Source organism: Ascaphus truei, chromosome 6, assembly GCF_040206685.1.
Source record: "Ascaphus truei isolate aAscTru1 chromosome 6, aAscTru1.hap1, whole genome shotgun sequence".
Lineage (NCBI taxonomy): Eukaryota > Metazoa > Chordata > Amphibia > Anura > Ascaphidae > Ascaphus > Ascaphus truei.
Window position 1 is genome coordinate 55,697,782 of NC_134488.1, and position 14,580 is coordinate 55,712,361.

At 44.3% G+C, this 14,580-nt stretch overlaps 1 protein-coding gene across 8 annotated transcripts in view; it reads left to right on the forward strand.

The window, feature by feature from the left end:
- The window catches only part of PKNOX2 (PBX/knotted 1 homeobox 2), a 752,321-nt gene that overhangs the window by 432,638 nt on the left and 305,103 nt on the right, over window positions 1-14,580 (forward strand). The window lies entirely within an intron of this gene.

The window sequence follows — 14,580 nt, forward strand, 5'->3', positions numbered from 1 at the left end:
TATACATTATAGTAAGCCTCATGCCGCTGCACTGTGCAGAATATGGTGACCTCATTCTGCTCCTGGCAGCGGTGGAGTTTTCTATGGCCTGAGCTTTCACATTTTCACCTTAAGGAGTCTGGGTAGATTCCTTTCCAATGCATAAAATAAGCTAACAATGAGCTCCACCGGGACTTTGCCAGGAACTGCAACTCTAAGCGGGAGCCCATTGAAATGATTGCCAGCTTTTTGTGCTTCAACCATGGCTGTGACTGGCAGGCATCTGTTTGTGGAAACTTTTGATGTGGTCATAATGAGCACTAATGGCTTTGGAAATGTTCTTTATTTTTATTGAAGTAATAACTTTTGGTGTTTTTGAAGAGCAGTGAGGGATTTGGATGTTAAAGACCATACCCATTCCATAAAAAACACTCGGCTTGTGCTTGGACCGTGTTCCTTCGCCCTGGTGGCACATGACAAGGAACCGTGAACGTAAATCTTTTACATCTACTGATGGAGGCGATAATATAAAGAATGATCATGCCAAAGGTCATATTCAATAGTGAACCTCATGTTGGTTTCACTTTAAAAGTGCAATTCCTCCTGAAAAGTCTCTTCTGGAAAATCGCAAAGGAAAAACACACGAGCAGGAGACCAATTGCAGTCTTGAAGTCTCATGAATGGTAAAGCCTACAGTATGTATTAACCCTTTGGGTGCCCCGAAACGTAGCCAGTATGGCCTGGCACTCCAGGGCTACGTCATGCCTACAGAGTGTTCATTTTCCAGGGGAGATCGCATAGGAGCAGAGAATGTGATCTTCTGTGCAGGGAAATGGAAGAGAAGAGCAATTTTTGTTTGCGGAAAAACATATAGATACTGCAGACGTGTGGAAAACGATTTTGTGGTCAGACGAGACAAACATTTCGCTGCACATCACCCAGTTAACAACATCCCAACGGTCAAGCATGGTGGTGGCAACATCATGTTATGGGGATGCTTCTCTTCAGCAGGGACTGGGAAGCTTGTCAGGATAGAGGGGAGAATGGATGGTACAAAGTACAGTCAAATCTTTGGGAAAAACCTGTTTGAGTCAGCGAAGACAAAAATTGGAGAGGAAATTCACATTTCAACAGGACAATGACCCAAAGCAGAAACCCAAAGAGTGGTTGAACAAGAAGAGTATTAATGTTCTTTAGTAGCTCAGTGATAGTCCTGACTTGAATACAATCAAACATTTACTGTATGGCGAGACTTGAAGATTGCAGTCCATTGACGATCCCTAACAAATATATCAGAACTGAATCAATTTCACTGTTTAAAATGGGCAAAAATGTCACCATGCTACTGGGCAAAGCTAGTAGAGACCTATCCAAAAAGACTCATAGCCGTAATTGCTAGGCTGAATACTAATGCAACTAGTTTTTTTCCCCTTTGCTGGCATTTAACCTCCTTCTCATGTAACAGTGTTCAGTTTAACCACTACAGCTCTGTAACTTTGAATACAAATAGTTAGTTTGAAAAAAAAGGGCATGCATTATTTTGTAAATCAACAACTTGTGAGATTATTGGTAAGGGTTGAATATTTCTGCAAACCACTGTACTCTGTCTCCTATAACTTGACTGGGTGCTACTGGAACAGGTTAAATAATCTTTACGGAGAAATGAAGCACTCACAGGACTTTAGATGCAAGAGAAATAAGATTTTTTTTTCAGGTCAATGTTTTGGCTTTAATTCGGGCCTGTCAAATATATTTTGTAAAATTTCTTTTTTTTTTTTTTACTTTAATTAAAAAAAAACTTTTTAAACGTGTAATTAAACAAAAGTTTGAAAATGCTAAAACAAAAAAAGCCGTTTTCTTGTTACGTTTGAAATTAGGTGAAAAATGCGCCACTAACCACAGTTGCTTTCTCTGTATTCAGAGGCTCATGGGTAACCTGTAACAAGAATATATATATATATATATATATATATATATATATAGGTTGCAGACCTGCCTAAGACATGCAGATGAGCATACAGTTGTATTTGCATATATATATATATGAATGAACGGGTTATCAGTTTATTTGAGTGACCCGAGGGTGACCTTCACACCCAATAATACAATATCTGTATTGATATTAACGTGCACAGAGTTATTTACTCCTCTTCGTGCCTGTCTGTTTTTACTTCTCTGGCCGTTATGGACAGGGCGCCTGGCAGATTTCCCAGGGCCCAGGACTACAGTTCTGACCGGGACTTCCCCCCCCCCCCTCCCCACCGTCAGCAGTGTTGCGAGCCCCATTTCACACCTCCCGAGCCCCCTCTCTCTTCCCATGTATATCTCTCCTCTCACTCTCCCTTCTCCGTCATTTACCCCACTCTCACTCACTCCGTCCTCACACAATTCCCCTCACAAAATATATACCAAAAAACCCTACTGCCCAATGCAAAAAAATTCCCACCCCCAAATACATACAAAAAATTACGACCACCACAAATATATACAATTCCCCCACCCAAATACATACAAACCCCCCACCTCCCCAATACATTTGAAATCCCCAATACATACTGTATAACCCCCCAATATATATGTGTGTGTGTGTGTGTGTGTGTGTGTGTATATATATATATATATATATATATATGTATGTATATGTGTGCCTTTTTCACCCACCATAACTTAAAACGTGATTGTAAACCCTACTTGAAAATGCAAAGCCAGCAGTACAACCAACTTCACACGGATGATACCCATTAAGGTTAAAACATGTCTGTGAATGGTTTCTCTGGCTTTGCATCTGATTCCCATGATGTGCTTTAAAGCTGTGTTAACAGCGAGCATTAGCTTATATGGGCTCCACATAACAATAGGTTTTCAAACAAAAGGTGAAACGTGTGCTCATTTGCATGTCATTTCCCAGAATCCCTTGCTGCAGTGGAAGCACTGTATGCTGGGGATAATGGTGAAAGGAAGGGTTGCAGACCTGTCTAAGACAAGTGATCTGTCTGTCTCTGTCTGTCTGTCTATTTGCATGCTTAGTGTGTGTCGAGTGGAAGCTGTTGTCCCTCAAATAGCTGTCTCTTTCTGTAGGTTTGCGGTATACAGAAGTCTGTAGTTGGTTGTTCTTTATAGTAATGGTGGTGTCTAGGAAGTATACTTCGTCTGGGGAATGGGTGAGTTTGAGGTTGATGGTCAGGTGGAACGTATTGAAGAGCAGCGCCGGAGGGCCAGACCCCCTGCATACACCGGGCCCGGGACACCTGTCCCTTCTGTCCCCCCCTGTCGGCGGCCCTGGTTATGGAATTACCAAAAAAACATACACAATTTTCTTATACACTTCTGTATAAGTACCATGCATAAATATTTAGTTAAATATCTTAATCTTTTTTGTTATAAGTGACAACATTTAATTTCACCAAACATAATTAATCTGATACATATGTTACAGTAGATAATACATTTAACACAGATTGCACTTTCAATCCGGTAATCATAATCTGTTCAAGGCTTGCAGAAAAATGAATCATCAAATTAGCAGAAAGTGTCATTAGCAAGTGTCCTACACATAATCTGGGAGCATTGTGTCCTTATATTACTCATTCTGCTCCAAAACCAGACATTCAATAGCCTTATGATGGTTTAACAGTGTAATCAAAGGCTGGACACCAGACTTTGATCAATCAAAATAGATCTACTTAAGTGAAATAGTCAAAACGACAAAAAGTCCATATATACGATGTGTGTGTGTATATATACATATATATATATGTGTGTGTGTGTGTGCGCAGCCATGCCATCTGTGGCTACTGATCTGCTTCCCTCCTGGCAGTAAGCCCTGGTATAGGCAGGCTTTTCCAGTAGATGGTATGGGGTTTTCCCCCTCACCTTTGGTACTGCACTTGAGTGACAACAGAGGGTGGTACATCCTGTTGTAGCTGGGACAACGGGTGCCAGCCTTCTGGCTGTACTTAAGGGCAGGACCGTCCTAAAGTTAGCACGTTGTTCCTTCCCTCTGAGGAAGGCATGTCACACAATTGGAAGCCTGAGATTGGGGCCTTACCATGTTCTCTTCCCTCCGGGGGAGAGTGAGTGTGGACCATACCTAGGACGGTTGCGGTGCCCTTTGCCTGTAGTGGCGGTCCAGGGACCATCATCCAGTGAATACTGACAGACTGTATCCGGCAGAAGACTGCTGAGTAACTGTTACTGCAGAGTGTAGTAATAAACCGTTCCTGTTTTGCAATATACCTCCTGCATGGTGTGTGACCTTACTGGGGGGAGAGGTAATAAGTTCTACTGTGGGAGATAACCTTCAGTTACTGGAGCCTACGGCAGATGGAGGTGCTGCACTGCTAAGAAGATATGTGGGGTATGAACCCCAGAAGCCTGTTCCTGTGTCCCCACTACCATCGGCGGACGAATCAGCCCTGCTGTTGCCAGAGATAGGACAACAAAGACAATATTTGGTCCTTCAGGGGAATGTTGGTGCCACAATCTTTACTCCCAGCTGCAGGACTGCTCCAGAGTAGACAGTAGTAGTACAGCAGCCTTCTTTAAATTTAAAGCAGTATATCAGGCAATCGGCCAGTTTTAGCAGTCTCCAACTTAGGGGCCCATGCACTAAGCTCAGATAAGTCACTTATCGCCACATTATCGCCAAAAAAAGCCTACTGCTATGCAGTAAGACCCAATAAGTTGGCGATAAGAGAGCTTAGTGGTATGTGCAAATTACTTTGATGGAAAAAAAATTTTGCCAAAAGCACGGCAATAATCACCACTTAACGCCAGCTTTTCAAACTCGTGGTATTCTAGTAGCCCGATTAGCTTATCGAGACTAATCGTGGCTCTAGAATTGAAATTTCCTCTCAAAATCGTCTCGCCATGAAAAGTTGGCAAGAGGGCAGTGAGAAGCTGCCGATAAGCGGTGAGACGGGACTTAGAAAAAAATAATGCATTTTTCCTGCATTGGATTGATGCTGGGAGTCTCCGGAGTTGATATCCATTAATATCAGCATCTGAGACTCCCGGCATCAATCCCATGCAATAAAAATGCATTTACAGGCAACTTCATTACCTTAGCGGCTAACCGCTAAGGCAATGAAGGGGTTAATGGACAACAGCAGCTTATTGGGGGTAGAGGGGGTGAGTGAAAGGGGTACTTGGCCCTTCACTCACCCCCTCTGCCCCCAATAAACATTACAATATGTTATAATCACCAATACACAACCCACCCCCTCGGCCCCCACATAAAACCATCATTTATTTTTTTTAAACACATGATTCATACCAGAGGCCTTTGGTGGTCCTTGGGTGGTCCCCGTGGACCTCCAGGTGGTCCCTGTGGGTCCCCGGGTGGTCCCCACAGGTATCTGGGGGCCCTTGGGTGGTTCCCACAGGTGTCTGGGCACCCCACAGGGCTCCCCGTGGGTGTCGGGTGGTCCCTGTGGGTGTCCAGGGGTCCTCGGGTGGTCCCCGTGGCTCTGCGCTGGCCTGCGGTACCAATCCTGTTGTACAAAAAAAAGAAATGTGGCATACATTTCAATAAATACACCTCCCCCTCCCCCCCAGTTTTCCACTGAGGTGCTATATATTTGCATTGCCAGGTTCTCCATGCCTACTGTAAGTATATTTCTTCGTGGTTCAAATCAGATAACAATGCAATAAAACACATAATACTGTACATTTTTACAATTCCTAATAAAACCGAGGCCTGAAAGTACATTTGGTGAAACACAAATCATACCCAGCTAAATAGTGTGTGTGTGTGTGTGTGTGTGTGTGTGTGTGTGTGTGTGTGTGTGTGTGTGTGTGTGTGTGTGTGTGTGTGTGTGTGTGTGTGTGTGTGTGTGTGTGTGTGTGTGTGTGTGTGTGTGTGTGTGTTTAAGTGTTTAAAAGACTTCATCACTCAATAAACCACTGAATAAATCCTTCAATGTGGTTCTTTTTTTTTCTATTTTGTTTTGCAAAAGACCTTTATGATTGCGTAAAAGATGTTAAGAACGAATATGGGGCCTATGCACTAAGCTCCGATAAGACACTTATCGCCACCTTACCGCTAAAAAAGCCTACTGCTATTCAGTGAGCCCTGATAAATCGGCGAAAAAAGAGCTTTTCAGCAAAAAAATTGGCTAGGAAAAAAAAACCCGCCAAATGCGCGGCGATAAGCCACTTATCGCCAGCTTTTCAAACTGTTTGATTTAATAATGGGCAAATGAGCTATTATCCATATATGGATAATAGTTATTTTGCCCATTACTGTACAGTATGTGTTGGGGGGGTGGGGGAGGGGAGATGTATTTATTGCAATATATGCCCAATTTTATTTTTTTATACAGGATTGGTACAGCAGGCCAGCTGGGACCCCCGGACACCACTCGAGGACCCCCAGACACCCACTGGAACCACCTGGGAACCACCCAAGGGCCCCCCAGACACCCGTGGGAACCACATGAGGGCCCCCAGACACCTGTGGGAACCCCCAGAGGGCCCCAAGACACCTGTGGGGAACAACCGGGGTCCCCCAGACAACTGCAACAACCACCCGGGGACCCCGTTGGAGCCCCCGGACATCCGCAGGGACCAGCTGGAGGCCCGCGGGGACTACCCAGAGACACCCGCCGGCCTCTGGTATCAATCATGTGTAGAAAAAATAATTAATTCTGGTTTTATGTGGGGGCACAGGGGGTGGGTTGTGTATTGGTGGTTAGTACATATTGTAATGTTTATTGGGGGCAGAGGGGATGTATGAAGGGCCAAGTACCCGCTTCACTCACCCCCTCTGCCCTCAATAAAGCAGCTATTGTGCCTTAACCCCTTCATTGCCTTAGCGGCTATCTGCTAAGGTAAAGAAGCTGCTTTAATGTCATTTTTATTCATAGTGAGCGGGAGCAGGGGGTCTCCTGAGGTGAACCGCATTGATTTCAGCCTCGGGAGCCCCTGCTTCCCGAGTAACAGGCCCAGATATGGGGTGCCGGTATCTCCTTCCTTATTTAAATCCCCCGGTCACGTGACGTGGACGATTTAAAAAAGGCGACGATACCGGCACCCGATGCCCCATAACAGGGCCTGTAACTTGGGAAGCAGGGGTTCGCTGAGGCTGAAATCAGACGCTTCAGCTCAGGAGACCCCCTGCTCCCACACACTGTTAATAAAAATTACATTAAAGGAGCTTCATTACCATAGCAGATAGCCAGTATGGTAACGAATGTGTTAAAAATTTTATTATGGTTTTATTACTAGTGTATTGTAGCAGGGGGTCTCCGGAGCAGAACCCCATTGATTTGAGGTCCGGGGACCCTTGCTTCTTGAGATACAGGCCCCGTTATGGGGTGCCGGTATCTCCTATGCATTGAAATGTCCCGCGTCACGTGACCATGAAAATCAAATGCATAGGAGATATTGGCACCTCATAACCGGCCTGTATCTCAGGAAGCAGGGGGTCCCCATATCTGAAGTCAATGGGGTTCTGCTCCGGAGACCCCCTGCTCACGTACACTAGTAATAACATGTAAATTAAAAAAAAAAAAAAATTCACCCGAGATTTGCACCGGGAGAGGCGTCTCTCTTTCTGCAGCAGAAAGAACTCGCCGGGTGAGCCCTTTTCAGAGGGGCTCATCACGCTGCCGGCTACTCGCCAGTTTTGCAAATGCTGCTATCACAGGTATTCGGGGCTTTCTGCATACCGTGATAGCAACGCTGTCAAAACTGGCGATTTAAAAACCCTGGGGATTCTTTTCTATCGGAGCATAGTGCATAGGCCCCATAATGTCTATGATTTCTTAATACCAGCCATTGTATTTATAAAGGTTGGATATCTTAGAAAAGTTATCATGGGATATGCTACGCAGATAAAAACATAAGGCAGTTTCTTGACCCATGGAGACAGCTGATTGATACTGGATTTACCAGAGTCAAAAAGAAATGTCTTCTTTTTTTAATTTTTTTGTATTGCATTATTTATCTAGCTCCAGATCGTGCTGTGCAGAGATGATAAAAGGCATAATATAGGGCAGTAGATTGTAAACTCTTTCCGAATGTACTGTATTATGATCTTACTTGTTTTCGAAGTTGTGTTGAGGGATTGACCGAGTACATGGAAGCGTCTCCTTGTGAAGCATAATTGGTAAATGTTACACTAGGACAGGGGTGTAGCTATAGCCTGGGCAAAGCCTGGGGGCACATGCTGTTGGGTGGCCCGCTCTCCCGCCCTGTCGGCAGCCCATTGCGGGGCCTGAGATGCAGTAGGAAGGAAGCACAGAGGGAAATCCCTTCCTCTGCAGGTGGATAGGGCCTGAGTCAGGGAGCGGGGCCCTGAGATACAGCAGGAAGGACAGAGGGGAAATTCCTTCCTCTGCAGATCTTCCGTAGGTGGGCGGGGCCTCCAGCGTTGGGCTGGAGCTGCAGCTTTAGACCCGTAATATAGTGGGCGTGCGCGTGTGCCTGTACGAACGCTCGTGCACGTGACGCACACTTTTCGTGTGTACGGTCTGTGCTGTTGTGAGCAACAGGCTTGGAAGGGTAGTGTGTGTGTCACTGTGTGTGTGTCACTGTGTGTGTGTGTGTGTGTCACTGGGGAAGCTGTGTGTGTGTGTGTGTGTGTGTGTGTGTGTGTGTGTGTGTGTGTGTGTGTGTGTATATTAAAACAAAATTTAAAAGACATGCTGTGAGAAGAAATTATTTATTAATATTGTGCAACTTTATACACATATATACATATATACACACACACATACACACATACTGCAGGGCCCTGGGTATACGGTGGGTTCCGTTCCAGAGGCCCACCGTATAGTGAAAATCGGCAGAAAGCGGATCCGGCGATTTTCAGTGCTGCACATGCGCAAACCGGCATTTTCGCCGTTCTGCGCATGTGCAACCCGCGGTCTGCGCGCGCAACCTGCGGTCTGCGCATGCGCGCCGGGTGCACCCGCCTGTTCTGCGCATGCACGATTCCAAATTCAACATGGCAGCCCCCTTGTCGGTGCCGCCGTATCAGCGGATCACCGAAAAGCGGAGCGCCGAGAAGCGGGGCCCTGCTGTACACACATTGCAGACACTGAGCAGTAGCAGCACGAGTACTTACTTTTCGGAGTCTTTTCCCCTATCGCTCGGCTCCACGCTCTTCGCTCTGCGCGCGGCCCTAGCATACAAGTGCTGGTTAACCACAGCCAATTGTAAGTGCCGCACGCGCCCACTATATTACGGACCTTAAGCCACGCTTATAGTGCTGGTGACGCGATGTCGTGTCAAAACAAATGTATTGACGTCGTTGCATGTGCTAATAGTAGGAGTGGCGCGACGGCTTGGTCGTGATCGCTGGAAGTCACTTTAATTTGATTTTTCCAGCGACCGCAGCCTGACGTCAGCGTCGCTGTCACTATAAGCGCGGCCTTAGAGACAGACTGGGAAAGGTGAGAGGGATGGGAATGGTTAAATCATGGGGGTTAAAACAGACATGAAAGGAGAGAAATGGTGTAAGAGGAATGTCCCCTTTGCAATACTCACAGGGAAAATCCATGCATGAATGTGTCCTTATATCATAATAGTCTTTCCAGAAACAACAGCAAGCTTCAGTTCAGACCTCCAAACTCCACAATGTACGCACTCAGTAATGTCACTATCAAGCCCTTACTAGCCACGCTGTGTGGACTCCCAACAGCCTTAATAGGTATCTTTGTATGGGTGTCACAGGCTATAGGTACAATTGATATAGTGAAACTTGATAAACTGAATAGCAAGGAAATGGAGTTAAATCACGTTGCTGGAGGTCCAAATGCGGTTTGGCGTGCTCCTACCGAAGAAGTTCAAGATACAGGATGTCGTGGATGGCGGTGCAGCTGCCTTGGAAAAAAACTTTAGACCGAAGATTGCAGGATACTGGGTACAAAAGTTTACTGGCACATAAAAAACAACAAAGCAAACACTCTGACGCGTTTCAGCCACACGGGCCTTTGTCAAAGAGTATAGTATACAAAACATAATCAACTAATTTAAATACCCACAGTTCCTTTCTCAACCATGACGTATCGGCGCTCTCAACCAATGAGAGTCAGCCCGCCCCTTCTCTCGGACGCTTGATTTCATTGGCTTTCATTAGACGTGACGTGCTTGTTTGTATAGATCAGCTGTTATTGAGCTAATGAAATCTAGCGTCCGAGAGAAGGGGCGGGCTGACTCTCATTGGTTGAGAGCGCCGATACGTCATGGTTGAGAAAGGAACTGTGGGTATTTAAATTAGTTGATTATGTTTTGTATACTATACTCTTTGACAAAGGCCCGTGTGGCTGAAACGCGTCAGAGTGTTTGCTTTGTTGTTTTTTATGTGCCAGTAAACTTTTGTACCCAGTATCCTGCAATCTTCGGTCTAAAGTTTTTTTCCAAGGCAGCTGCACCGCCATCCACGACATCCTGTATCATGAAAGGGGAGAAGACAGAAAAGAAGAGAAAAAGAGAAAATGAAGTACAAAAAATGAAAATGAAGTACAAGAGTGAAAAGTAAGACATGAGGTGGAGAAAAGAGAGAGACATGAAGGGGAGCAAAGAGAGAGAGAATGAGGTGGAGCAAAGAAAGAGCGACACGAAGGGGAGCAAAGAGAGAGTCATGAGGGGGCGCAAAGAGAGAGAGAGAGAGACATGAAGGGGAGCAATGAGAGACAGAGAGGGTGAGAAAAGAGCAAAACAAAGGGGAAAAGAGAGACACATGAGGAGTAGAAACCAAATCATGGGGAGAAAAGAGATTCAGACACAAGTGGGAGAAAAGCGAGAGAAATGAGGGGGAGAAAAAGAGAGAGAGAGAGAGAGACACACATGAGGGGCAAAGGGGAAGTAAAAGAGAAAAAGATACTGGGAAAATAATCCTCAGGTTATTAGAGAGAGGATGACAGGGGGAATATATATATGGGGGTTTAAATAAAGAGAATGGCATGTGTGAGAAAAGAGAAGAGGGAGGAAAAAAGACAAGAGGGGGAAATAAGATAAATACATCAGAGAAGCACAGAGGGAATGAAATGAGCAGTGTAATAAGAGAAAGACATATAGAAAGCAATGCTGGGGGTGGGAGAGAGAGACATGTTGGGGGGGAGAGGAGCGAGAGAGAATCATGATGCTGGGGGGAGAGGAAAGAGACCTACTGGGGAAGGGAGAGGAGAGAAATATGTGGGGGAGGAGGGGGAGAGAGGAGGAGGAAGGTGAGAGATGATGATGAGGAGGAGGGGGGGGATGATGAGAGAGGATCAGGAGAGGATGGGGGAGGGAGAAAAAAATTGCAGTCAAAATAAATATTAATGGGACCTTTTTTTTATTTTTGCCTGGGGGCCTGCACATGTCTAGCTACAACACTGCACTGTGATATTTGTTTGCCCATCTCTGTGCCAATATAAACATCTCACACAATTGAGCATGAAACAAATGGTTAAATTGTATTGGCATGTTCTTTTTCAAACGTAATTATCATACCCTGTTTTAAAAAACGTTTTCCCTGGTCCTCTCTTCATGGCAGTGGACACTGTTGGGTAAGCTCTGCCCCATTTGCTGAGATAGGATCTCCCAAGGAAAGTCTACTGTAGCTACTAACAATGGCACTCAATGGGTAGCTGAAATAATTATTTGATTTACCCCATCCTACTTGGTGGCCTCCATCTTCAGGGAAATGAACTCCCCACAACAAATGACAAACTTTAAAAACCCCAGGGGGGTAAAAATAGAATTACAATAGTACACAAAGTATTAAAACGCTAAAAAGGAAGAACAAGGAGGAGGAGGAGAGACAGGAAATCTCACTACTGATAACACAGAAGGGTCCGGACCCAATCTACTCACGTAGCAAACACCAGGGAAACCCACGTTCTCCAACACAGCCTCCGCCGGAGCAAAGCCCACAGGGGCAGCTTCATGTAACCCAACCATAAAAAATATTGCAAAGGCGCAATGGCCAAAAACCAATTACAAAAAACTTTAATTCCAAAAACCAGCAACAATAAAGCAAGACCCACATGCTCAATGGCAAAAATCAACCAAAAAGTCAGTCTGATTTATGAGGAGAGGCTAGCTTTGTGTCTACTTTAGAAAAGAGGCGTCTGAAGGGATATGATAACTACAGGTGGTCCTTGGTATCTGCCGGAATCCGTCCCGCAGATCGATGTCGAATTGTGGATCCAATTTTAATCCGCGGTGCAGAGCGTCGGATAATCCGTTCCAACGTTGGATAATGTGTTCAGCGGAATGCATTATCTGGCATCGGATAATCCGTTCGGATAACGGACAGTCGAATAGCGAGGACCACCTGTACATACAAATACAGCTCAACCCCCTTATAATGCTGTGCTTGGGGTCCAAAGAATCACATTGCGCTATAAGCAGATCACATTAGAAATAATGTACAATTGTATGCATTGTACAATAAAGTATTTAAGATACCAATGATCGTGTTGTAAAGTATTCATAAATATGAAAATAAAGAGCCACGCTGGCATCGCGTTATAAGCGGATTCGCGTTGTAACAGATCGCATTATAACAGGGTTGAGCTGTATATTCAGGGATAATACAAGGAGCTTTCAAAAGAACTATTCATCCCAAAGCAGTACAAACATGTGGTCATCCCCTAAGGTTGGAGGAAAGGCGATTTCACCAGCAACAAAGTTAATGGTTCTTTACAGTATAGGCAGTTAAAATGTGAAATTCATTACCCATGGCGACTGCGATGGCAGATACAATAGAAATGTTCAAAAAAAGGTTGGACATCTTTTTAGGATGTAGAGGTATAAAGGAATATACGTAATAAGTAATCATGGGAAGATCTTGATCCAGGGAGAAATCTGATTGCCAATATTGGAGTCTGGAAGGAATTCATTTTCTGTCCCTTATGAGACAATGCTGGATAATGTGTCACTAGGGTTTTCTGAATCAATATATTGTAAATACAGATATAGGATAAAATATCTGTCATCTAAATTTAGCATGATTTGAACTTGATGGACATATGTCTTTTTTACAACCTTATCTACTATGGAAATATATCCTGGCCCAATGGTCTATTAGTAATCCGCAGCCATCTGTGTCCTTGCAACAAGGGATCCTTAGCTTGCCTGATGCCCTCAATATTTGAAAATATTTTCTTTTTTTTCTACGTATTTTGATTTCGGCATTTTCTCTCTTCTTTCTTCAGCAACCGGATGTGGCCTCTGCTGCAACTTCCAGTCTTTTGTGAGAGCCCTGGACTTGTATAAGTGGGCTAGGGTTGTTGCAAAAACCAGGTCCTAGCATCACATGGTATAGCAGCCAATCAAATTGGTTGCTTTACCGTGTGATTACTACCTTTAATTATGACATCACCAATTTGACCAGCCATGTTTTGCTAGTGCTGTAGATACTATATGCATTGAAGTGGTCCACACCTCTTTTGCATATTATTATCACTAACGTCCGTTATAGTATCGTAAGAGCTCGTTACAGCTGGAAACACAACAAATCATTAGTGAGCTTTGACATGCCTGTTAGCATTTAATGAGACATTTACTTGAGTTAAACCTGCTGAGATTTGCTTTTCTGGAATTACGATCAAACTTTTCAAATCTGCAAAAAATGTAATCTTTTTGCAGGGCCAAACATAACACCGATTTGGTACAGGAGTAGCAGACATCCTTTCACCCGCTGGCGAATTAGCCATGTGACTTTTAGCACATGGCTAATGCAATAGAATGGCAGTGGCTCCTGCTGGTGTGTGTGTCCCGCTGCAACGCGCCAGCGAGCTCAATAATGGCTGCTACATCTGTATTTCGTCTTTTTGAAGTGGCAAAATTGGAGCCCTGAAACTTCTTAAAAATATATATATTTGTTTAGAAGTTTGATCGAAATTTTTAAGTAATCGAACATGCAATGCCCATTGACTTTTTAGCATTAATCGAATTTACCACAAACTTTTGTACCGAAGGGAATTTTTTCCCAGAATGAAAATAGGTATTTTCCGTCAAGTTCAAATCGGTGCCCAAAAACATTGCACATCTCTAGTGTTAGTATATGTTTCCTGTAACTACAAATACCACTTCTGCTGCAATTGCATGTCTCCGTAAGTTTTCTGTAATGGTAAAAACAATGTAACTACCGTTTACTCTCGTAGGAAGCAATTGTGCAACCCCCTTGATGACCATGAGACTGGAACCAGGCTGTTGTTAACATTTATATAATGAAAGCAAATAAATAATGGATACATTAAATAACGTGTTATTCCTTTGTCAACAAAGTGGTGTGGAATCCATTTCCCAACCTCCCCGTACTATGTGGTCATTAAATTAGGTCAATGAATGGGGAGGCGTTTGGTGGGCTCTTGGTCATCATTATGTGTCTGGAAGTCAAAAATATGTTCATTTAAACATTTTAGATTGATGGGACCACTTTGAAAATACACCACCTGGGAAGCTGTTCTATCCATCACTACTTTTTTCAGTTAACCCTTTGAGTGTCCCAGGACGTAGTGACTACGTCATGGGGACTGGCACTCTGGGGGCGCCATGACATAGTGACTACGTCATGCTCAAAGGGCTTGTTTTTTTCTGGGTTAAATCACGTCCTGCGTTCCCCTGTAGCGCAGGAAGCGATCTAACCAGTGAAGAAATAGA